The sequence below is a fragment of the Crocodylus porosus genome, unplaced genomic scaffold (assembly GCF_001723895.1).
Source record: "Crocodylus porosus isolate Cpor-Errol unplaced genomic scaffold, CroPor_comp1, whole genome shotgun sequence".
In the NCBI taxonomy this organism is placed as follows: Eukaryota; Metazoa; Chordata; order Crocodylia; family Crocodylidae; genus Crocodylus; species Crocodylus porosus.
In genome coordinates this window covers 58,207,501-58,231,961 of record NW_017728948.1, presented here as the reverse complement: position 1 = coordinate 58,231,961, position 24,461 = coordinate 58,207,501, and positions in this window count along the sequence as shown.

Genomic DNA, 24,461 nt, shown 5'->3' with positions numbered 1-24,461 from the left:
ACCCTACTTCTATGATTCTATGAAATCTTTTCTTATAGTATCTTAAGACAATTCTTTCAGTCCACAGCAAAAAAAAGTGCAGGGTTGCATGCATGCTCTGGTGTTTGGCAAGTTGCCTTGGGTGGGGTAGGGGAGGCTGGGGTCAGCACCTGGGCTGGCCCCAGCAGCGTAACCTGGGATCATGGAGACCACCTGGGGCTCCAGCAGCAGCAACCCGGGTGTGCAGAGCCTGGCCAGCAGCCAGAGCATGGCTCTGTCCAGGCAGGCTCTGGTTTCAGGTGGTGCATGCTGCTGCCATGTGAACATGCATTGTTGCAAGTTTGCAAAACAGTGAATGCCTGCATGTGCAGCACATGAGGTATGAGCTGCAGACAGATCTGCAGTGCCAGAAACCACACATGCGTGTTTGTGGGGATGCACCTATACTGTTTGAATATAAAAATGGTTTAGTTCTTGTATTGGTAAAACCAGTCTAGCTCCCACTACTGGATCAGATAGGGGATGGTTACCTGAACCTTATAAATATTGATTTTTGAGATTTGCTACAAAACATGAGCCAGTCCAAAAAATAATCCAGTCTCCTTTTTTAACCATCTGTTCTATTCCTAATCTCTATAAGGTTAAATTCTGTTGTTACTAAATATTTTCAATATTTCTGGGCTTCTGTAATGAGAAGACTGTATGACGAAGCAGTCTCCAAGCTTAGCATAATGAAAATGTTTATAGACTTTAGACTAATCCTCCAAATAAAGAGGACAAGCAAACTGACAAAAACATTTGACCCCAGGAGGAATAATCTATTAATTTGGGGATTGCAGAGACAAATGTCAAACTGTTCCCAGGAAGAAAAACAATGCAGCTAAATACTTGGGACTCCAGAGAAGAGAGTTGGAACTTTGTTGGCTTATGTGAAAACAGGGACCAGTATAGTCATGGTGACTGGAAGATTCATAATTGATTTGGTGGCTTCACATGGTGGGTGGTAATATACTGTATTTTCTCACATCCATATGCATCTTCCCCAAAATCAGTTCCTAAAAATTGGGGTACATTTTAAGCAGAGAAGCTGTTTTCTTCACTGAAAAAGGAGCACTCCTGGAGACACTGTGAAACCCTTACAGCTGCTAAGATGGCTGCTGCTTGTCTCTGCTCAGGAAACTTGTGTTAGCCAACTCACAACTGTAGCCTGTGAGCACTGACCATTGTCTGAGCTCTGTAGCTTGTACCCAAAGCAGCAAGTTTGGTATTGGTAATATCTTGATGAGGCTTGTCATGTGAAAATAACACTTTCTTTACAGGAACCTATATTAAAAAACTACTTATGGGAAAGAAGTTACAGTTCCTTTCCATGGGCCTGGGGCCTTACCTTTTCTCTTTTGTACATCAGAAACTGATGACCATCTGCTATTGCTGCCATCCTTCTCCACTTCCCCACACCCAACCCATAACCATTCCCTGCACCTGGAGCCCATGGGCTGGTGAGGGAAATTCAGAGGAAGAGACAGGGAGCAGAGACCCATCTGCAGCTGGTGCTGGTGAGCCTGGCAGCCCCCCAGATGGAGTGTAGCATGAGCAACATGGGACTTTCCCTGGCCCTGGTTAGCTTGGGTCATCAGCAGCAGTGGGTCCCCCACTTATTTACCTGCTCCTTGTTTGGTGGCCCTAGGTATCCCTTACCAGCCCAGGCATCTGTGACTGTGGGGAACTGGAGCAACTGGCAGGTGAGCTACACTGTTGAAGTTGGTGGGATTTCTGCCACTGCACCCTCATCTCCCCACAGGATGTACCTCTGTGGTATAATAAGTCAAGATGAGACACAGCAGTTGGCCCACCTGGTATGAATCAGTCAGCCTTGGTAGTCTTAGGGCAACAGTGACATTTCACTCTGAAAGTCAATGGTTGCCACTGCTGCTTGAGATAGAGGTAAAAATATGATGATTTTCTAGAGGCAAAACTGACAATATTCCTGTGTTTGGGGCCATGCAGCTGCCAACTAACAGTGACACCTGTGGCTGATCAAGTCATGAATGAGAAGAACTAAAGGATGAGATGAATGCTGTGGAAAGTGAGAAAGACAACTTGATAGCATCAAAAAGAAGCAGCAGCTCATGGAGAAGTAAATAAGAAAGCCCTCAGTGAAACCGATATGCAGAGAGGAGACAAGATGTGGAGCAAATTTTCTTACTATACTGTCCTTCTGTCGCAACAACCAGTGTTGCAAAAACAACTATACAATGTGCAAGAAACAGACGGCTTTGAAGTACCTTATTTTCTTGCATACAATACCCCCCCCCCCCAACAAAAAACCCGGAAACCACATACTATTTTTTGGAAGGCAGAATGTAGACAAAAGAAAAAATCAAGAGTCCTGGCTGACTTTGTGTTAAGTGTTCTTGGAAACATTGAGTGGAAGTATGGCATCAGCAACTTCCTGGTAAGTCTCTCTTGTGCTGTCACACTTTCTGGCACCTGCTACTTGCCAGTGGCGGGCACCAAGGAGAAGGGGAAGGGAGCAGGCTAGTCCTGGCTGGGCCTGGAATCCAAGCAGCCACTCACTGAAGCTCCTAGCTGGAGTGGGGCAGAAGCAGCTCTGGGGCTTCCCCTGCCCCAGGGTCAGTGGGAGACAGCAGCAATCATGAGTATGCCCCCACTTCTGTGCCCAAGGATAACCCCTGCTGTAGAGGGGAAAGGGGGAGTGAAAGGGGAAGGTATGTACCACTGATTGCTGAAGGAGACAGGGTGCCCAAAGTAGGTTGGTGGGGCAGGGGACTTGTATCTGTTTTGAGGACATTAAAGAGTCCCTGGCAGCTGCTGCCATTGCAGGGGTGGGGAAGGCAAATGCAACTGTACTCATGCTATGGTGCCAGTCACATCACCTGCCTCCCCCTTTTTTTGAATTCATAAATCCAACTGCACGTAGTCATTCATGTACATTTCCTGCTGGCCCAGGACAGGCTGCAGAAGGCATGTAGAGGAGGGGACTTGACACATATGTGGGTCTGTCCAACTTTGGTTCCACTCCAGTTGCAGATGAAGATTTGGATGTGAGGTTTTGGGTTTTGTTTTGGTTTTTTGAGGGGGTTGCCAGCTGGACAAATGGCTGCAGGAGACAATTGACAAAACAAGCCCTGCTTTCTGTGTGTACCAGACTTTTTTCATCTATATGGAAAGTTAAGCCATTACTTTCCCCATGTACGTAATTGCACTTTTTTGGACACCTAAACTGAAAAGAAATAATTATAAGGTAAAAGACATGCTATCTGGTTTTCCTTTCTATTTATGCAGTGACTAAGAATGTCCTTGCATTTTAATGGTACTGTACTTGGATTATTCATCTGATTTGAATAAGGTTTCATAAAAACTTCTCAGCAGTTATTTAGGGAGCACATTGCTGAATTCAGCCTTTATTTAAAAAAAACAACATTCAAGTTTCTATTTTGTACAAACCATGAAAAGCATAAGCTGTTTTTGTTAGGCATTCTTTTTTAATAATGAAAATGTCATGGAAAGGAGAAGACTTCAGTGATAAATCCAAATGCTCTTGCACTCGTAAATCTAAAGTTTGTTAGTGATTTACCCAGTGCTAAACCAAATACCTTTACTGGTATCTGGAACCAAAACCAAGCTTTTCCGTCCATTTCAATGGACTTTAGAACAGAAGAGACCTGGTAATGTCAAGTTTCAGAAGATAAGTCCTGAGATAGCTAGGAATAAACACATGGCAGCTGATTTCCAAAGTTCTTTTCAAAATTGTTTGCCTTAATTTGTATTTTTATAAGCTGGAAGAGCTATGGTTATTTAGTCTAGCTGAGGGAAGATTTAATAACAGTCTTCAAATATCTATAGGATAATTATAAAGAAGTTGGAGATGGGCTTTTCTCTGTGGCTGTAGGGACAGGACTAGTAACAATGGCCTCAAGCTTCAGCAGGGGAAATTTAGGTTGGAGATTAGGAGGAACTTGTTGACCATGAGACTGATTATCAAGCATGGGAACACGCTACCTAGAGGAATTGTGGAAGCTCCAAGCTTGTAAGTCTTCAACAGCAAGTTGGATAAACACCTGGCCAGTGTGGTTTAGTCACAGATCATCCAGGTTTGAGCACAGGGCTGGACTGGATGACATTGTAAGGTCCCTTCCAGTCCTATTTTCCTATAATCGTATGATCCAATAATTTATGGGGACAGTTACCCAGTCTGTTACAAAATGCACATTTTATGCCCAAGATTTCTGGTGCCTCACATTTATGAATTTTTTAGCATATTTCATTTTACAACCCAAGTTTGAGATTGCTGGTGCCTCATATTTATACATGGTTATAACTCCCTGTCGTAATTTTAATTCCTTCTCCCCTCCTCTAAAACTATTATTTTCTAGTAGCTGTTAATTGGTATTTTTATAAAATAACCTGTTTTAATGTCCTAAATTTATATATGAATACACACACACAAACATATGTAGAACATTTTGACACTATTTTTTGAGGTACTTGTTCAGTGATATACAGAATACTTATTGACAAAAAATAATGGCTAACCTGCCACCTTTCATTTAAGATTTTATCTCTTCAGAGAAAACTGACACTGTTTATTGACCCAGCGGAGTCAGTCTATTATTGTAACTGCTTTAGATGTATCTAAAATACTATTCTATGAACATCACATGATAAAGCCAGTTCATATGCAAATATACCATAAAAGGAAGTGGGGTTAAAATAACTTTACTGTATTTCATATCTAATATGTGTGGTAATAAAAATGTCAATAATCTGGTTAAACAATATTTACATAGTTTTGTGCAGACTGACAAACGTGATACAAATAATATGTAAAATCATATTAATGGATTCATTTGCTCCCTAGTACAATGATATGTTTAAGAGATACTGAAATGGTTACTGGAAGTGTTGCTTATTTTATTCTTACAAATCATAATGATATATTGTTGGCACAGAGGAATTTAGCTGATTTCAAATAGCAGCAAGCTGAAGCAGGAACTCTTAAATCATGGCGAGACTTCTGATAAAGAAACTGGGTCCCAGATCTCTGTTAGACCAAAGAACAAAGGCTTTTTAATGAGGCACTGGGCTCCAGAGATACTGCTCAGTACAGAAGAATAAATCCTAAAAAAACAAGTATAAAAACGCTGACCATAATTTGTCTTATCCTGAGTGAAAAAGTGCAGTTTATTGAGAGCTGTCTAAAAATGGGGCACATGAGAGTGGAAAAGAAGTGAAGAAAGCAAAATTCTGAGTAGAAACCAGAGCAGATTAAGTACTGCTGAATTCCTGAAAGTCCCAAAAACAAAGTGATAAACTCTATATAACTTGCAGGACAGATGACTTCTGGAAAACAAAAAAAAGGGGAGTTTGACCTTTTCCTGGAGTCTTGAATCATGACATACACACGCTGAATATTTTTAAAACTGCTTTGTATTTGAGGTTTATAACATTACCTGTAGAGAAAGGTACCAATAAAACTTGTAAATCCCAAAGCCATCTCAAATTTATTCCAAGTCTAAGCAATATGAATTTCAAGCAAATTTGTGACAAAAGTTTGAAATGTCTAATTAAAATATTTGACCTGACAAATGTCCTGAATGGCCTTTCAGAAGAGAAGTCATATTTTAAGTATGAATATTATACAGTTCACATGTGATGCTCTCTATGAGGCACATTTTCATTATGAGAGATAGCCATGGCATATTTGTGCATTATGTACATAAAATTCAGATGTGCCCACACATGCTCCAATGCCCTTAGGGCAATAAAATCAAGGACCTCAGAACAAGACCAGCCTCGTGCTTCAGTATCACTACTCAGCAATTATTAACAAGGAATATGACACAGGTATCTGAGCTCCACACATGCTGGAATCATGAAGGACAGATGCTGGCTGTGCAATGCAATTTAAATTGCAATGTAAAATCCAGTCAGAATAACCCCAGAGGCAATAAAGGTCATGCAAGAATTTATGCAGGCAACCCAGTAAAGTAGAGGGGAAAAGCAGTGGGAGGACTTGACAAATATTCAACTGTTCTGCAATGGGGATGCATCCATACCTATTTTTCTATGAGTAAATTCATCTCACATTCAAATAAATCTACTAGTATAATAAGTAGATTTATTTGAATGTACCTTATTAACTAGGTACGTGTGAACAGCAAGAATATGCACCCAAATATCTGACCCAGGGGGATAGGCATTTTCTGTATAATGTATATCCTGTCTCCCCAAGGTTTTTTATTGTATATTTATTACTGTAATGTTCATCTGCCTGGGAGTAATTCAAACATTTTTGGGTGCCAGAGGGGAGAAAGCCCAACTGGGACTAGCTGAGAGAGTGCTATACAAAATTATTTTCTTTCCTCCCATCCTCTCCCTTGGCCTTCAGTGCATTGTCCTGGCTTTCTCCTCTCTCTGGAGTATGTCACATGCAGCTTTAAGGAGCCCAGACCAGACCTGTCCCATTGCTACTATCCTTGGCTGGTGGGGCTGGTCCTATGCCCAAAAGTTCACAGGGGCTGAGTCTCCATGAAATGCTGACTGTGTCATGACAGTAGTATGACAGTAGCATCGCAAAAAAGCCATTTTTTGGTGCTCTTGTGCAGTAAGGACTGCACAGTTAGCATCTTGTGTAGATGTAGCCAGGAAGGAGTAAGCCTTGGTCTTCTGCAGTTTGTGGCTCCCTTTTTTTTTTTTTTTTTTTACCATTCCAGGCTGGAGACTAGTGACTCTGCTTTTCAGTAAGACTTTTGGCTGGCCTGAGCGGGGTGGGGGAGGCATTTGGTCTTCAAACTCTCCAGCCCTGATAATTATTTAAGGATGAATAGCCCAGTGAGATGATAGCTGTAAATAAGTATGGCGTCTGCATTTAACCATATCATGGTAATGGTGTGTCTGTACCAACATTTAGCTGGGGTGATATGATCCCGGCACCCATTCATGCCTAGGGCAGGGAGTCAGACCTGATGATCTGTTTAGGTTCTAGGATACCTCATGGCTAGGGACAGAAATTACCTATATAGGTATCAGAAACTGGTTCAAATCTGTAACACAACAGAAGTTCAGTGCACAAAAACTGCTTTCAAAATGGCCAAAACAGGTTTTAAGATAAATCTGAAATTACATCCATCCAGGTTTAACCGATTTAGGTTAAACCACTTTCTTGAACTTCTATCCAGATCCCTTCAGATACAAGTTAATACACAGCCCCCCAGCATCCCAAGATGCTTTGTACCTACCCTGGAAACCCCTCCGCACATGGTGGGCAAGTGAACCTTGGCCTAAATTGTCTGCTCCAGATAAGCAGAGAGGCATACTCTAGCACACATTAGCTTCTGGCCTGGGACACTGCAGGCATGTGACTGCATTTCTGGAATCAAAAGTGAATATTCATTTGCTTATCAGTTCAACCTATGCATCTTGAACTAACCTGCAGTGATTTAATTGATTCAGCCTTAGGCTTTTTGACTGTCTGTACTTAGCCCATATGTTTTCATGTCCTCATCACTGTTTGGTTTTATACCTGCCATCATTCTTAAGTTGTGCTCCCTGGTTAGGTTTTTTAAGCTCTGTTCCTTGTCAGTCATTATCTCTGTTTTGAGGGACTATGGCAATTACAATTTACTCTGGCAAAGGACACAAAGTGCAGGTCACCATGGAGGTCATTGATAGTATTGCCTTATTCAACTTAACTTTCCCCTCCTCTTGTAAATCATCTCCTTCATTAATAGCAGATTGAAGTGAAAATGTAGAGAGGGTGTTGACAGCTAAGACAGCTGGGTCCAGACTTCAGAGGATCTCTCAGATCCCTCCTTTGTTAGAAAGCTAAAACAACCATATGCAATAAATGTCAAGTAACAGCATTGGGTCCTGCAAGATTTATGATAAACTCTAGCAAATCCTGGAGAGGCTGTCCCAGGTGTTATTATGATTAAATGTATTTTGTTTGCTTGTTGGTTTTGTATCAGGCAAGCAGATATGTATAAAATAACTTTTGTGAAAAGAAATCCCTCTCCCGAGAACAGTAAGCCAACAAAGAGAGGGGAGGAAACATGATGAGAAGAAAAAGGGAAGAAAAGACTCACAGGACATGGTATGAGAGAGAAAAGTTTGGTAATTGGATCTGCAATTGGACAATGGGAGAGAGTTTATCCCCCGCTGTAACTTGTCTCTGACACTGGAAATAGGAGGCACAATTTTCACCTTTACATTTATACTGTCCTCCTCGAGCCCTTGCAAGCCCAAGAGCAGTGATTCTCAGTCTTTTTAGATTTGAGGAACCCCTACGTAGACTTGAGGCACCCCTAGGAAAATGCCAGGTCTTAGCTTGTAGTCTTTTTTGCCTACAGAAAAATAAGAGACCAGTTTTTGTATTGCAAAGAATTCAGAAAGACCACACCTATGGAATTAATCTTATGAGTCACGTTTGTAAACCTAACAGTGCTAACTCTGTGTGGCACACTGCAATACCCCTGAAAAGATTTCAAGCGACCCTTGAAAGGTTCTGGAGCCAGAAAAGTTTGTGTTAGTATGTTACTAAGGTTATTCTGACATTTGTCGCAAGTGATTCACAGCATTGGGAAAGCTCCAGTAACTTTGGGGCACCTTCATATAAGGCAAAATGCTGACTGTCAGAAGCCTTTAGAAGCACAGAATATCATCGTGCAAAGATGGCTCAGGGCTATTTTTACTTCCCTTTTGGTCAGCACCTTCTTTGCTTTGCTTCATGGAGGCAGAGCATGGGGTTGGGCTATAGGATTAATGGCATGTGAGGGCACCAAAAAACAAACAAAAAAAAAATTCAGGATTTTACTATACAGCTGGCACATCTAAATGTGCCGCTATGGCACCATTGTTACTGTGTCATCTTTTAGTACTTCCAAAAGGAAGTACTAAAAGATGATGTAGTAATGGCCCATACTGCACTGCGCACATTGTACACAGTTATTTTTAGGCACCACATCACCATAGCAACCTGCTCTAGTGGGGGGAGTGCGTCACTACAGTGACATAGTTGCAGTGTCACAGGTTTTGCCTCTGGATGCTGTGTCACCATAGCACTTTGCTACAGCAACATAGCATCATGTGTATACACACCCACTCCTACACATATTAGATAGGCATTTGTGCACACAGGATTTACTTTGGTATTTTCAGGCACAATTATATAACTAGTGTATGCACTCACAGAAATTATGTGTGCTGTACACATGCCATTGCTAATGATTTTTTTTTTGCATGGAACAATTTTAAAAAATAGGCCCAGAAAGAAACTTGTAAGATGTGATTTTTACTGATCTTCAGACTTGTATTTGGGCACTGATCTGAAAAAGAGCAAGTAAGCAAGCACAAATAATTTTCAATGGTTAAAGTGGGAAAAAAGACTTTTGTCAGCTCTGCTCTAGACAGTGCTTACATAGCACAAATCCCAGATTTAAGGATCTTTGTCAAACACCACCTAGGGTATGTTTATGTTTTCTCACTTTTTTACATTTTTTTTCTCACTGATTGTTTGCTACTCTCTTTTTTTTCAACCATGCTACAAGTACAAGCTAAGGCAGCTGTAACCAAAGCATATCTGGTTCTATTCTTGCTATAAACTCTTAATTGTAGGCATTACAACAATTTTCTTATCTTATCTTATATTTCTTATGTGATGGAAGTGGAAGCAAGTGTCTCTTCCCTTAAAGAACATTTTGGTTTAAATTTAGTTTTGAAAGATAGCATTTGCAGAAAAAAAACCCTTGGTCTTATTCCCTAGAATACACCAGAAAATTTTAAATCTGATACCAACCAATGCAAAAGATAATATGTAATAAAATATAAATGTATTACCTAGGACACTTTACTATTCTCTCCATTCCACAGTAATACATCACCTGGTAGTATTTTGCCTTCTCTAGCAACAAACTATATAGAAGTTTTGGGGTTTTATTTTTTTCAGAAAGATATTTTTGTGGTTTTAAATGCAGATCCACTGGAAAACATAGCCTATAAAATGAATCAAGTTACACTTTTTAAACAGTCAATTTTATTTTCCACAGAGCAATTACTCCTGTTGTCAGCAGGATCAAAATTTACTACCAAAGGAAGTCATGAAGACACTTGCATTCTTGCAAAACACACTGTGACCTGCATGTCAATGAAGCCACACCTTTCAAGGAACCCCCTTCTTCTCATCACGGTGCTGAAAGTAATCCTTTCATCCTTTGAACATTATTTGTACTTGTTGCACAATAGGAAACAGAATGGAGATTCACATGAGCACAATTCATGTTAAATATAAGTAAGAAAACACAGATTGGGCACATCTGCACATGCTATTAATATGCTGCAAGCTTATCATGCAGTAAAATACTACACAGTAAACTTTCCCTGGGAGCGCATCTACACATGTGTTCATCAGAAGCAAATATGTTCCTGATGGAAACAAGTCAGTACAGGGCTACTCCTGGCCTGCTCTGTCCCCTTGCAGCAGCCAAGGGGAGCTCTAGGTTCCCCCAGGTACCACCCCTGGGCTGGCAGGGGGCACTGAGATCAGATCAGTGCTTTTCTGCCTCCTGGGCAGCTTTTTTCTAGCCCTATGCCTTGATTGGCAAATCAGAGCAGGGGGCTGGGAAAGCATCCCCTCCCCTGCAGCTGTTTCCCAGCCCTGTGCGCTGGTAAGCCAATTGGAGCAGGGGGCTGGAAAACAACTGCAGGGGAGGGGACCCTTTCTGAGCCCCCTGTCCTGACTGGCCAATCAAGGCACAGACCTGGGAAACAGCCGCTGGAATGGGGACAGTTCCCTCCACCCCCTGCTACCTGGGCTGCCTGGAATTTGCTCCTGGTCAACTGTCTACACAAGTGGGTAGTAGAAAACTGTGCATTAGCCTAATTTACTATGCAGTAGCTACTGCACATGGTTTCATGATGACATTTTACTGTGCAGTAGATTAAGCTCATGTAGACATACCATTTATCTACTTATGTCAAATATCTATCTGGTAAGTATTTTTATGCCAGCTTTAGGGTGCATGTGTGTTTTCTAAAAGACTCATATTAATAGATTAGTATTGCTAAAGTGCTTGACTGAAACATTGTGGGTTATTAAGGCTGTTGCTCTGAAAGGAGGTAAAGCATAATTTTTTGGTCATGATCTTGCTTGTTATCAATTGAGTTGAATATAATCATATTGATTTTAATGGTGCAAGAATAAGCCTTTTATGAGTAGCTAAAAGGTAGAAAACTACAATTAATTGAAGGTCAAAATCCTCTGTTTATTTAAAATGTATCTTTTACACTGGCTGAATACTGAAAATGTATCTGATTTAAATTAGCTATAAATTAGCTCCCATGTTTTTTCATTTGGCTGTACCTAGGGCCAAATCCTATTCTACCTAGTAGTCATGGACCTGGATACCTAAATACAATTCTATTCCATCTTGCTTGTAACAAGGAACTGGACCCAGTCCCAGTTTCAAGTGATGAATGCTGCCAGGATGCGGCTGGGCAACTGACTTACCCCAAAAGGACCTGTAAGGTTACACAGCTGCCAGAGCAGCCAGAGAAGGGGTCCATGGGTGGTCCATGGAGAGGAAGCAAAATCCCAGCTGCATACAGTCACATGCAGAGGGAACAAGCCTTCATTGGTCCCCAGGAATTCCCACAGGCTAGAAGAAAGGAGCCACCTCACAGACATCCCCCTTAGAGGGGGATGCACAGCAAACTTGAAGCACTGTGCATGCTGTTTGGAGACATGGGGTCATGACTTCCTAGCAACAGCTTGGGGACAAAATGGTGTTGCCCAGTAAGCTGGGGAGATGGGATTGAACCAGTGAATGAGAGTGAGTGAATGAAGAAGAACTCAACTGGTAGAAGAAAAGATTCAACTCAGGGAGGTAATGCATTAAGTGTGAGTGGTTCCAGACAGCTGATGAACTGATGGGATAATCTTGCAAAATCTGGAGCCTCATTTATTGAGTAGAAGAAAAGAGAAAATTAACTGAGTTGTATAAAATCCTGGGACTGAGGAGTTCAGGGATAGCCAACTGACCTTCTATGAATAGAGGGAAACTGTTGAATTCATTGATAATTAATGGATCCTCTATGAATTAAGGGAAAGCATTGAATTCATTGATAAGTAATTTATTTTGGATGCATTAAGTGAAGCTGTTGAATTCATTTATAAATAATTGATTTCCTAGGGCACGTCCAGATGAGTGCACAGGTGCCTCTTGCAGCATCCTACACCAGTTTGAGACACTACAAGAGGCATGCTGCAAACACAAAAGAGCAGCCTGCTGTGACCTCTGATGCCTCAGCTCTACCTGCCTCACCTAGATCTTGCCAGCTCTTACCAGAGGGGATTTGCCGGTTAGAAGAATCATGCCATTGTCCAGTCATGCACTTAGCAAACATGGATCCCCTCTTCTGTGGAAGAGGCCTGCCTGTATGGTCAACTGCTCTGGACAGCAGCAGTGTTAGCTGTGTTAGCCTGAAGTCAGTCGGAAGGCAGGATTTCAGGGGTCAGAAGGCACCTGCAATTACAGTTGTCACTGACAAGAAGTGGATAAAAAGATAGCAAAAAGAATTAACAGAAAGAAACAAGAGTAAATATAAGGAATCAGTAACCATATGTTAAGATACAACCAGAGAAAGAAAAATAAACAAAAGAAAATATCAGAACCATTAATCGGATCTTACCTCATATCATAAACTCAAGAATTCTGTTTTTACTCATCCCACTAGCTGAGGGACAAAAACACCTGATGCCCAGGGAGCTTTAGACCAAAACTTGCTCTCAGGGCAAAATTTAAGTATAGTTTCTTATCTGACCATTTATATACATCCTCTCCTGGATTCTTAGGGGAAGCCATCCCATGCACATAATTACCTGCTACCCCAGAAGTGCATGTTTACCAGACTAAATGTCATTTCTGATCTAATTACAACAAGCTGAATATTTGCATCCTTTCAAATGTATCCCAAGAATACTGTCTCTCACTTAATTTCCCCATTCTGAAGAATACTTTTCCTTGGATAGTCTGTCTGCAGATGACATTTTTGCTAGGGTATCTCCTTTTACAATGTAAATCTGTTATTGTCTTTGGGCCAGACTGCTGTGCTTCACAGCAGGTCTGCAAGGGTGATGAATAGACAAACTGAAATGCTAGTTCTCAGCAATTACTTCTCCTAATTGTGAATAGGTGAGTGTAGCAGGACACTAAGGTGCCTGCTACTTTGAAAGCAGAGATAAGAACCCAGGTGCCAGTTGCTAGGGTGACCAGAGGGAGCTAGTGACCCAAACTTGCCAGAGGTCAGCTGACCAGATGGGGCCGGGCTTGGCTCACATTTAAACCCCAGGGCTGAGGCCAAGCGGGCAGTTCCCTGCCAGCAGCCATGGGGGAAGGAGCTCTCCCAAAGCAAAGAGAGGGGAAAGGGGAGAGGTCAGATGGCAGGTACAGCTCCGAGACTGGGGGAAGGATGGATCATCCCTGGTGCGGCTGGAATAATCATAGAATCATAGAATCAATGAGTGGGAAGGGACCTAGACAGATCTAGTCCGACCCCCTGCCATGGGCAGGAAGGAGCATTGGGAGTGGCAGGTGTCACAAGACCCCAACCCCTCTTGAAGATTTCCAGGGAAGGTGAGAGCACCACCTTTCTGGGAAACCTAGTCCAGGCTCTGGCCACCCTTACAGTAAAGTAGTTCTTCCTAATATCTAACCTAAACCTAACCTTCCTCAGCTTGTGGCCATTGTTCCTGGTGACTGCAAGGGAGACCCTGGTGAACACATTTTCCCTGAGTCCCTACTGGTGGCCCCTGATGAAGTTGTAGGCAGCCACAAGATCCCCGCTCTGTCTCCTCTTGTGGAAGGAGGCTATAATGTTATAGCCACATGGCTAGGATGTATGTTATAGCCCAGGGGCTTGTGTTTTGTTTGTTTTTTGACCAGAGGTTTGGGTGAGGCTATTAGGGGTTGGAGGAGGCTTCATAGGGTACCCACAGCAGCGAGCAGCCCCAGAGAGAGGGGGTAGCGATTGCTAAGCGCCCATGGGGCGTAGTGCGAGACCGAAGAACATCAGTTCCATCAGCAAGGCTTGGGGCATGGTAAAGGGGTGGTTGGAGCCATGCATAGCCCGTAAGGCGAGAGTGCCGCGAAATACCCAACACAGAACGGGGCCCAGCAGGGGTGCAGGAGCCCTAAGGACAATGTACAGCCAGAAACTGTGTCAAAGATGACGAAAAGGCAGCCTCCCTATTACATATTATCCATCAATGACATGGGGGGCAAGAATTGAGGGTGCCCTTTAAGACCTTGGCATGGCAAAGGGGGAGGCCTTAGGGGAGATCATGGCAACCCCTAAGACACCAGGCTGTTACAGTGAGGAATACTTGAGTTAATCACTACCTTACTAAACATCCCTGGCTAAAATATTACAATATATTAACATTATATCTATATCAAATACTACAATTCATATAAACATAAGAACAACAGAACTGAACACAGCATAGTACTACCTATACATAGCACGCATCTACATGTGATGCTACATTGCCATAGCAACGTGCTACACCAATGTAAAGTCCACAGGCATCTATATGTGACCAGCAGCTACTCTGCCATAGCGATGGACTCGCTCAGTATAGTACATTGTCATGGTGAAATAACTGCTAAAAATAACCCTGTGCCATGATTTAGTATTTCCAAAAGGTGCAGTAACAATGTCACCAAAACAGCATGTGTAGAGGCACCCATAGAGACTGTACATGCCATAAAAATAAAATAAACTCAAGAAAATATGTATAACATCTCACAAACCCCTCCAAAACATTGTAGGTTCATGATACATACCTAGTAGCTTCACTAAGGGGGTTGGATGACCAAGGCAAAAGCCTTGAGCACTGCCTTTGGTCCGGGAGAAGGCAGGATACAAAAATAGAAATTATCACAGCTGTAGCCAGCCATGATGCCACTGGCAGCAGCCTTTCACAGCTGGTAGCTCACTCATGCAACCCTGCTGCCCAGGACACAGAGCTTCCCTTACACTGATGAGGAAGGGAAAAGTACTGAAAGGAGTGTATACATGTCAGGACAGAATGGGAGGTGTAGGTGAAGGCTGAGCAGGAACAACATGGCAGCCTTCAGGATAAGCTTATCAGGAGACAGCTTGAGAAAATGTGCCTGGTTCAGCAAGACACCAGGATGAGTCGCTGTCAGAGTGCCAAAAGTATGCTATGGGGCAGGCTGATCTGTATGTAACTTATTAGTATATAAAGAAGTCTGTGCTTTGCTTTTGTTGAGAATTAGCTGCCCCTTGCTTTTTCTCCCGTGGCCATGCAAAGTAAAGTGCTTCGGATAGCCAAACAGTAATCCTGTCTAAATTTCCACTTCAACACCTCTATACAGTTGGGTTTCAATTTACACAGTGGTTACATTCTTGAAAAAACACCGTTTAAATAGAAATCACACCAAAAGTTACCAAGGGTCTATGGGAAATAAGGGTTTAGGTTCCAGATGCGGCCAATAATTTGGGTGATAAATGCCCGTGAGTGTGCACAGCCACAGCACAGTATGCAACCAGAGAGGAGCAGAGCCTGGCAGCTTGCAGAGCTGCATGCAGCTGGTAAGTATGGTGTGATGGAAGGGGGAGGGAAGCAGTATAGGGGGAGTAAATCAACGCCCTGTGCAGTGAGGGAGGAGTGTGGCAGGATGCTGTCCAGCCAGAACAGGGCAGACATGAGACAGAGCTATGGCACATACCCGGATCTGTGCACGGCAGGGCAGGGCAGGTGGGCTGCAGCTGTGGGCTGGAGCTGGGGCTCCACAGGGCTTTTCTCTGTGGCGACTTGGCTCAGGGTGGGTGGCAGCAGCACTGGGAGGGCGCTACATGGGGGAATGCAGCCACCCCAAATTTCACTGTAGCCCCGCCCATAGCTCCCTTCCATGACTGCTGCCACTCTCCCCAAGCATCTTGGCAACTGCACTGCACCTTTTAAAAGTGAATCCATACCATGTACAAAAATAAAGGGTCACAATTAATTGACTGTGCATAACTGAAACCATGCAAAAAAATACCATGTAAATTGAGGCCCAACTATATGCTCCTAAAAGGTGGAACAGAATCTGGGCCTTACTGACTATTAGAGAGAAAGCGTCTGTAAAGAACAGTTTGGAACTTCTATTCCCACTTCTTCTCCCTGCTTGATATTACCCATAATAATGATTTGTGGGATTACATTCTTTTCCTTGCAAACAGATTTTAGTATCACAAAATGTATAGTATTGCTGTGATCCTTAGAGGCAAGCCAAACTAGGAACCACATGGCACTAAAGGAAATATACAGATACAGTTGGGATTTACATCCTCAAAGAACGTGTAATCTCAGTAAGTAAAAAGGATCAAATAAAAAATAGATTCTTAACTTTACAGGAAACAAACTGTGGCATGTGGGAGATTAAATGATTTGTCTAAGGTCATGCAGGAAGACTCTGGCAGAGCTTCAAGTTGAGTGAATCTTTTTGATATGGTAAGATGGACTTTTGGACTGGAACTATTTTACTGTAAAATTGCAGCACACTGAAAAGCTAACTTGTTAGGAAGAAAGCCTCATCTGAACACAAACAGGAGTCACAGAGGACATGCAGAAAATGCTTGGTTAATTATATTGATTTGTACATATGCTTACTACATTTTGAAAATATTCTGTAGTACCATCTGTTTGTTTTCTTTGACATTCATAATTTTATTATAAGCTTTCCATTTTTAAGATATTTCTTCTACTGACAAACCAACTAACAGACTTTATTTGAAGATCTCTTTGAATTAGGTATAGAAAGGAATTTCCTTAAGGGCTTCAGTTCATATGATCAAGTCCGTGTATTCTTGTATGACACTTCAAAGAGAATTATAGATTAAGCAAATAATACCTCTACCATTTTGTTCTGTCCCTATTCAGTGCAGAAACACATGTTTATTCAGTGGATTTTTATTTTCTGCCCATTTATAGCTTAATATTCCTTGTCTAACTGCTGCAATGCTTGCTAATTTTATAGAAAAAAATTATAGTACAATTCAAATGCAAGCCCCCTACATGTAACAAATATAGACAGAAGATTTTTGTTTCGCAAATACCTTATTTTAGATCAGCAGTAACATATAAAGAATACTCTGAAGTAAACCCATACTTATTATTATCATTACAATCCATTTCTTCTCTTTCTTACATCAAGTTCTACAGCTGTATATAACATTGCATGTTGTAGGTATTCCCATAGCCTGCCATCCATATAGGTTTCCAGATGTGTCTAACTAGCTGTCTCTTCAATTCAGTCATCAAGGAGACCTGTCTAATAGTTGAATTTCATTATCAAATAGATCTAACTTAATCATAACCAAAACAGACTGCCTTATGATTTGAATGTGTTATGGAGAATAAAGCCTTAGGATTCTGTGGATTCCCTTCAGAAAAATGCAGTAAGCATTTACACATGAGGGATCTTGCTAAGATGATTCCAAACACTCTTCTACAGCTTCAGGTGTTCTGGAGACTTCACATTGGTTTGTCCTCTCTTTTCTTTTAGTGAATCTGTATCCTAGTTCATGCTCTTTTTGACTGAACAAGAATGTATTTATTTGGTTTATTTTTTACATTATTTATCTTTACAGTTGTTAGTCATAGTATGACCATATCTGCAACCCATAGGTTTTTTTTATGAAACTTCCTCATTAAAAGGAGGAATAGCGTGGCAGTGGAACGGACTGCCTAGGGAAGCTGTAGACTCTGTCACTGGAGGTGTTCAAGAAGAGGTTGGACAGCCACTGGTAAGGGTTGATTTAGGTATAGCTATGCCTATGTTCTACCATGGGTATTTCCCATGCTTCTGGGCTTTGCTGATTGTCCCTGCCCCCCACCCTTTTCTGCTATATGTACTAGGGTCTTTTTACACCTTCCCAGAGGCATTGGGTGTTGGCTAAAGCCAAGGATGGGGACTTTGACTGGGGGTGCTAAAACTCTTGCTGGGAAGCAAAGCCAGAGGCTCCTAGCTACAGGGTCTTTCCTCACAGCTCAGGGTCAGGATCACCATATTTGCGGTCAGGAAGGATTTTTACACCAGGGTCTAATTGATACAGACTGTGAGTGGTTTTCTAGAGGTCCCTTCCAGCACTATGACTCTTGGTTGTGCAGTTGTGTTTCCAATAATCTTCACATCTCGATATGTCATCTGACCTGGGGTCCTCACCCGTCCATGGCCAACTCCATTTGTCGAAGAGGAAAGCTGATAATAGGTCCATATATATTTCTTTCAGTTTGGGAGCCATTACTTTTGTAGTAAGTCTTTGATATGCATTGCAAATAATCAGATACATAAAATGTGATCAAGTCTTTTTTTTTCCCAGCAGATCATGACATTTTCCATTTCCATTTTACCAAGCCATTGATAAACAGACATTTCCTAAGATACCTTCACTGACCATGGTCAAGTTTCTGCCATGAATTTCATATGGCAGATTCTGCCTTAGAGTTAACTAATATGTCAGGTACATCAAGACAAGCTCCATCCAAAAGTATCATTAAAGGCTCAAAATGATCTCATGAAGGTTCATCTTCTCCTCTCCTGGTATAATTCCTTATTGTCTTTTAGTGATATAACCAGGAAATAAAAATTTTAAAACAGGTCATGAAGCACTCAAAGAAAACACAAAACTTTTTTTTAAACTAATATTTTCAGGAATATTTGTATAACTTTCCTCAAGCTCTACTCATATACTTTGTTTCCTGTGCTGCCAACTGTTATTTTATAATCTGAAATTATTTTCTGTGTTATCAGATTGATTCTGGAATGCCTTTAATATTCTTAGCTAAGATAACATCATGACCATCACTTGTTATCATCATGTATTCAGGTTTTATCTCAGACTCCTGAAATGTTAAATCAAGGTTTTAAAATTTTGTTTCCAGTGAAGCCAATGTACCTGGAATCATATGCAACCTAATAACAATGACTCAGTTCTTACTTAAATATGACAATAGATGAAATATTAAATGTGCAACTCTTAAAGCATGAAAGCACAGCAATAAACTCCTCAACTGGATAACAAACGATGAACATAAAATGGTATTTTTTTAAAAACAGTGCCTAAGTACATATTTGGCATTAGAAGATCTGAGATCTTCTAACAGTTGGCATAAAAGAAACAGAATATTCCACTTTGTCCCAGGTTCAGAAAATGGACTCTCCCTAGGAAATACCATAATGCAAATCACAGTGTTATATGGGGCAGAGGAGTAATGGAAACAGGGAAAGTTACATGACACGATCAACCTGTCTCATTATTAGGAGGCTTCTGTTGCTTCCAGTAAAAGCAAAAAGTGGCATCTTGAAAAACACCTGCTCTCCCTTTCTTCCATCTGTGCTGGTCCCTAAAATTATATGGTTGAAGAACCATCTTTTGTAAACATGGTATCGGTTTCCAACAGCAACAACATAGCGGTTCAAATTTCTCCTCTCACCTGAAGCACCCTGACTCCACAGAACACTCCAAAAACTGCTGAGAGGAGGGAGCAGAAAGACTGAAAACCGATGGAGAACTACTGCTCTAAGGTTTACAGGGAGGGAGAACATCTAATTAATCCAATCTAAATTCTAACAAGCAGAGGTTAGAAAATCAGGGATTTGGAGCAACTGCTTCTAGGTTGCTGCTTCCTTCAGTCCTTTCAAAGTTGTTAAGTTTTTAACTGCTTTATGAAAATACAGTTGGTGGGCTTGGGTTTTTCTATAATGTTATACCTGTTGAATAAAACCAAGACTAAGGATGATATCCTTATCAGCTAATAAGATATTCATACATGATCAGGATAGAATTTAGGTGCGCAAGCAATATTAATGGACCCTACTTAGCATCTGCAAAACTGCTTAAATACCTCCACTAGCACCTGAAATTATCCCCTGGCCCCTAGACTTCAGCTGCTGTACAAGCTGAGAAGATATTCAGATGAACCCCCATTACACCTCACTACCACATAAGTTCACTTGTGTTCCAAATCAGTGCTAGGAAGCACATACAGAGCACATATACACATGTACTTTAATGTGCAGTAGCCTATTTTATTGTGCATTAGAGCATCATGGCAAAAACCATGCTATTATGCTAATGCACAGTAAAATTAAGCTACTGTACATTAAGTGTCATTAAAAAATATATGCTTTTACCACTGTGCATTACGGCAGCCTAATATGCATTTAGTTAATACTTTACATTAAAGACAACATTTAAAGAATGAAAGAGTTAAAGAACTGGATTAAAGACAACGAAAAGTCTTTTTTAGGTATGTAGGGAGTAAAAGGAAGGCGCAGGACAGCATAGGACCCCTGGTGAACAAGAAGGAGCAATTAGTGACAGACAGGAGAGACAAGGCTGAGCTATTCAATGAGTTTTTTTGTCTCAGTGTTCTATAACTAGGGTCAAGATTAGTCTACTAATGGGTTCTTAGATGGGCATCAGAGGGACACCAGCCTACCAACTGTCAATACTGACTTGGATAGACTGGATGTGTTTAAGTCAGCAGGCCTGGATGAGCTGCATCTGAGAGTACTGAAGGAATTGGCTGGTGTTATAGCAGAACCACTGGCACGGCTGTTTGAGTGCTCATGGTGCTCAGATCAGGTCCTGGAGGACTGGAAAAGGGCCAGTGTGGTCCCTATTTTCAAGAACAGGAGGAAGGAAGATCTGAGTAATTATAGACTAGTCAGTCTCACCTCCATCCTTGGAAAGGTCTTTGAAAAGATTATGAAGGCTCATATTTTTAGAAATCTAGTAGGAAAAATACTGCAGCAGGGCAACCAGCATGGATTCATAGAAGGTAGATCATGCCTGAGCAATCTGGCTTCTTTTTATGACAGGATCACAAAAAGCTTAGACACAGGTGTAGAGGTAGGTGTTGTTTTCTTGGATTTTAGCAAGGCCTTTGATATGGCATCTCATCACATTCTCATAAATAAATTAAATTAAGTGGCTGTGACACAGATGTTTACACAGTCTGGTGGGTGGCAAATTGCTGAGTGATCACACCCAGAGAGTGGTAGTAGACAGGTTGGTAGCAACCTAGAAGGATGTGGGCAGTGGGGTCCCACAGGGCTCAGTCCTTGGACCTGTTCTCTTCAATATCTTCATCAGTGACTTGGATGTGGGTGTGACGTGTACTCTGTCTAAGTTTGCAGATGATACTAAATTGTGGGGTGAAGTGCACACTCCGGGGGGTATGGAATGATTGTGGGCTGTACACAATAGGATGCAGTACAACAAGAACATTGGACTCAATGATCTGTTGAGGTCCCTTCCCACCCTAGTATCTATGAGTTACTAAATTTAACGTGCAGTAGCAAAAGTGCATTAATGAGTGTGTAGATGCACCCATATTCTGCTTAAACCCACAATTAAGACTAAGTCTTTGAAGAGTGCTGGGTTATAGCACTGTATCCAGGACTTTTTATGATTTTGTCCTAAGCATGGTGCCTACAGTGTAGGCATTATGACACCAAAGTGCAGATGCTTTAGAGGTCATTTAGCTCTACTCCTAACTCAGCAGACTTATTCATCTGCACAGACTAAAATATATACTTGCTTCTAGAGGTAGGCCCTCCAAGGTGAGGTTGAGGCACATTATAGAGCAGAATTGCAAAGCTGACACTTCTTCCCCTCAGACTCAATTTTCTATTAAATAATAAGAAAGCTTATAGTGTTAACATCTGAGGGGTCTGGCCCTATAGGTGTCCTATACATGTATGTACCTTTGTGAGATTCTCTTCATAGCATGCCATTCCCCCAAGTTACGTTACAATAAAATCTCCAGTTACTATATAGGTTATACCTAATACATTCTTTATATATTGATATATCAATAACAAAGCTCTTCAAACGCAGGGAAACAAATTAAAAGCAATACACACTATAAATTTCATGCTTGTGTGACACCTTCTCATTTGCCCAACCTTTCAAGGAAAGAAAAATTGTGCTCAGTTATATTAAGCATTTTTTGTTGAGATACCAAGAATGTCAATTTTATAATAAATCAACTTGCAAAATTTAACAACCTGTTTTCATTTAAATAAATGCTATTTTCCCTGTAACATTCTTTTGTCTCACTATCATTACCTAAAACACAATAGGATGAGCAGTTATTGCTGTTGTCTAAAATGTGCATGGTGCAGACAACCAGCAAAAGAGTATGCAAATTGCAACATTATCCAAAATCACAGTACTCCCAGGAAATCTTATATGGGCAGTGAGAGATCATTCCTAAACAAATGAAAGGAAAACTACAACAAAAAATTGTACAAGATATATTAATATACTGTACTGCTTGTACAGCTTTACAGCTCTACAAATCATATCACCGTAGAATAAAGACTAATTCCACAGACAAGAGAATACTATTACAGAGTCTTCATTACTGGATTATTAGCCCATTAAAGCCATCAACAGATCATTCCTGAATAATCAACATAATGATGAGACTCTGCCCTGAAACATAATGATGTGTATCTGCCCTGCAGCAATAATGAAGTCACAAAGTAAAGTATACTAATACAACAAAATATTAAGTGGTGCTGAAAACAATCAATAAAAAGACTGAATTTTCTGTTTTGCATGTTTAAAGCAATGAGAACACTATGTGAGAACTTGTAAATACACTGTGGCCATGTCTACAAGAGACGCTGACTGTAAAGTAGCTCATTATTACTGCGCAGTAGCACCGCGTGGCACAAAGCATGATGTGATACTACTACGCAGTAGAAACAAGCTACTGTGCAGTCATTTACTACTTGTGTACGTAAGTACTAAATGACTGCACAGTAACAACTGCACAGTCAGTCTCATGTTCATGTGACCTGTGTTATACAATTTATGATACAGGAAGGGAAACCTGTTTTGTGATCAAGTGTGTATTTGAAGCCATGTAGGTAAAGCAAGGCTGTCTCATTAGCCTGTAAGAATAATGTATCATGAAACAGCTGATTTACTGGTTGGGTACATGCTTTTCAGATCTTTTTCATCCTTGTTTATTAATACCAGTAGCTTAACTAGGTGTGGGTGAATGGGCACTCATCCCAGGTGCTGATTTATAGGGTATATCAGAGTGGCAGCCCCCAGGGAGCCCATGAAGCACCTGCTACCTGGGTGTTCGACTTTCCATTAATACTCTTGACCCCTCAGTATAAATACATGCTCTCAAGTCCTTGGCACAGCCCTTCTCATGCATACCCCATTGATGTCCCTGCCCAGAGCACCAAATTTTCCTAGTTATACCCCCAATTAATACAAGGAATTTTGACTCAAAAGGTGTAAGACTGAAAATCCTGAAGACCCAGTCCTACACAGTTCCAAAGGAAAGTTACTACATAGCCATTAGTACTGCCGGGGCATTTCCCCCACATTTTTTATGTTATTTTGCTAATGTGCCTTTAAACTGGAAGGACCACCACATAAGGAAAGAACAGATCATTTTCAGTGCTCACTGAATCCTTGACTTCTCTTCTGAGAGTACCAACAAGTTTATCAATTAGTTATGACAAGTTTTGTGATGTGGACTGTAGTGAACTGTTTTGAGACTATAATTATATCATTCAGGTCACTGCCTAACCATCATTAAGTAATGCATTATTAATGAAGAAACTTCTAAATGTTATGGTTTGCCCCCAATTGTTTTTTCTTTTTTAATCTAATGGAAGATCAAGTTCTTCAGCTCATGAATTGCTACCTTTAGCTCAGGGCTGTCCAACTTCTGAGTGACTAAAGGTCACATGTCACATGGGTCCCGCAACTGCATGCACTCCCTGCCCTCCCCCACCACAAGGACTGCATGGATTTCTGAGGCCTCTGCAACTTCCCTGCCATTAGGGCTATGCGAGGCTTCAGACCGTGCTTTGGATCTGGAGAATTTTCAGACATTTTGGCATTCAGATCAAAGCGCTGGCTTTGTTAGGCATTCTGAAGTAGTTCAGAGCTCCCAAACTGCTTCAAAAAATCTTCGACGCCACTTTGGAGATCTGGCTATAGGCATAATGGGGAACCAATGAAATATGTATAACTTTGTTGTTTTTTGTCTGATTTGGATGAACCTTGGAGGGGTGGTAGCTTCTGGTCAGAGCATGAAGTCTGCCAAGTGACAAGAAGATTGGTTTAGGGATTCCGGGGGAACTGCACCCCAAATTCTTGAAAACAAAACTCATGTAATGTGTGTGTGTTACACCACAGGGGAGTGAAAACTGCAGGGATGGTAGCCCCTGGTGAGGCCACAAAGCCTGCCAAGTTTCAAGAAGATCAGTACAAGGTTTGTGGGGGGAACTGCACCTCAAGCTGCTGACAGGCAACACTCATGACATAGATGACCCTGTGTGTGTTAAGGCACAGTGGGCTGAAAACTGCAGGGGTGGTCACCCCTGTTCAGGCCACAAAGCCTGCCAGCT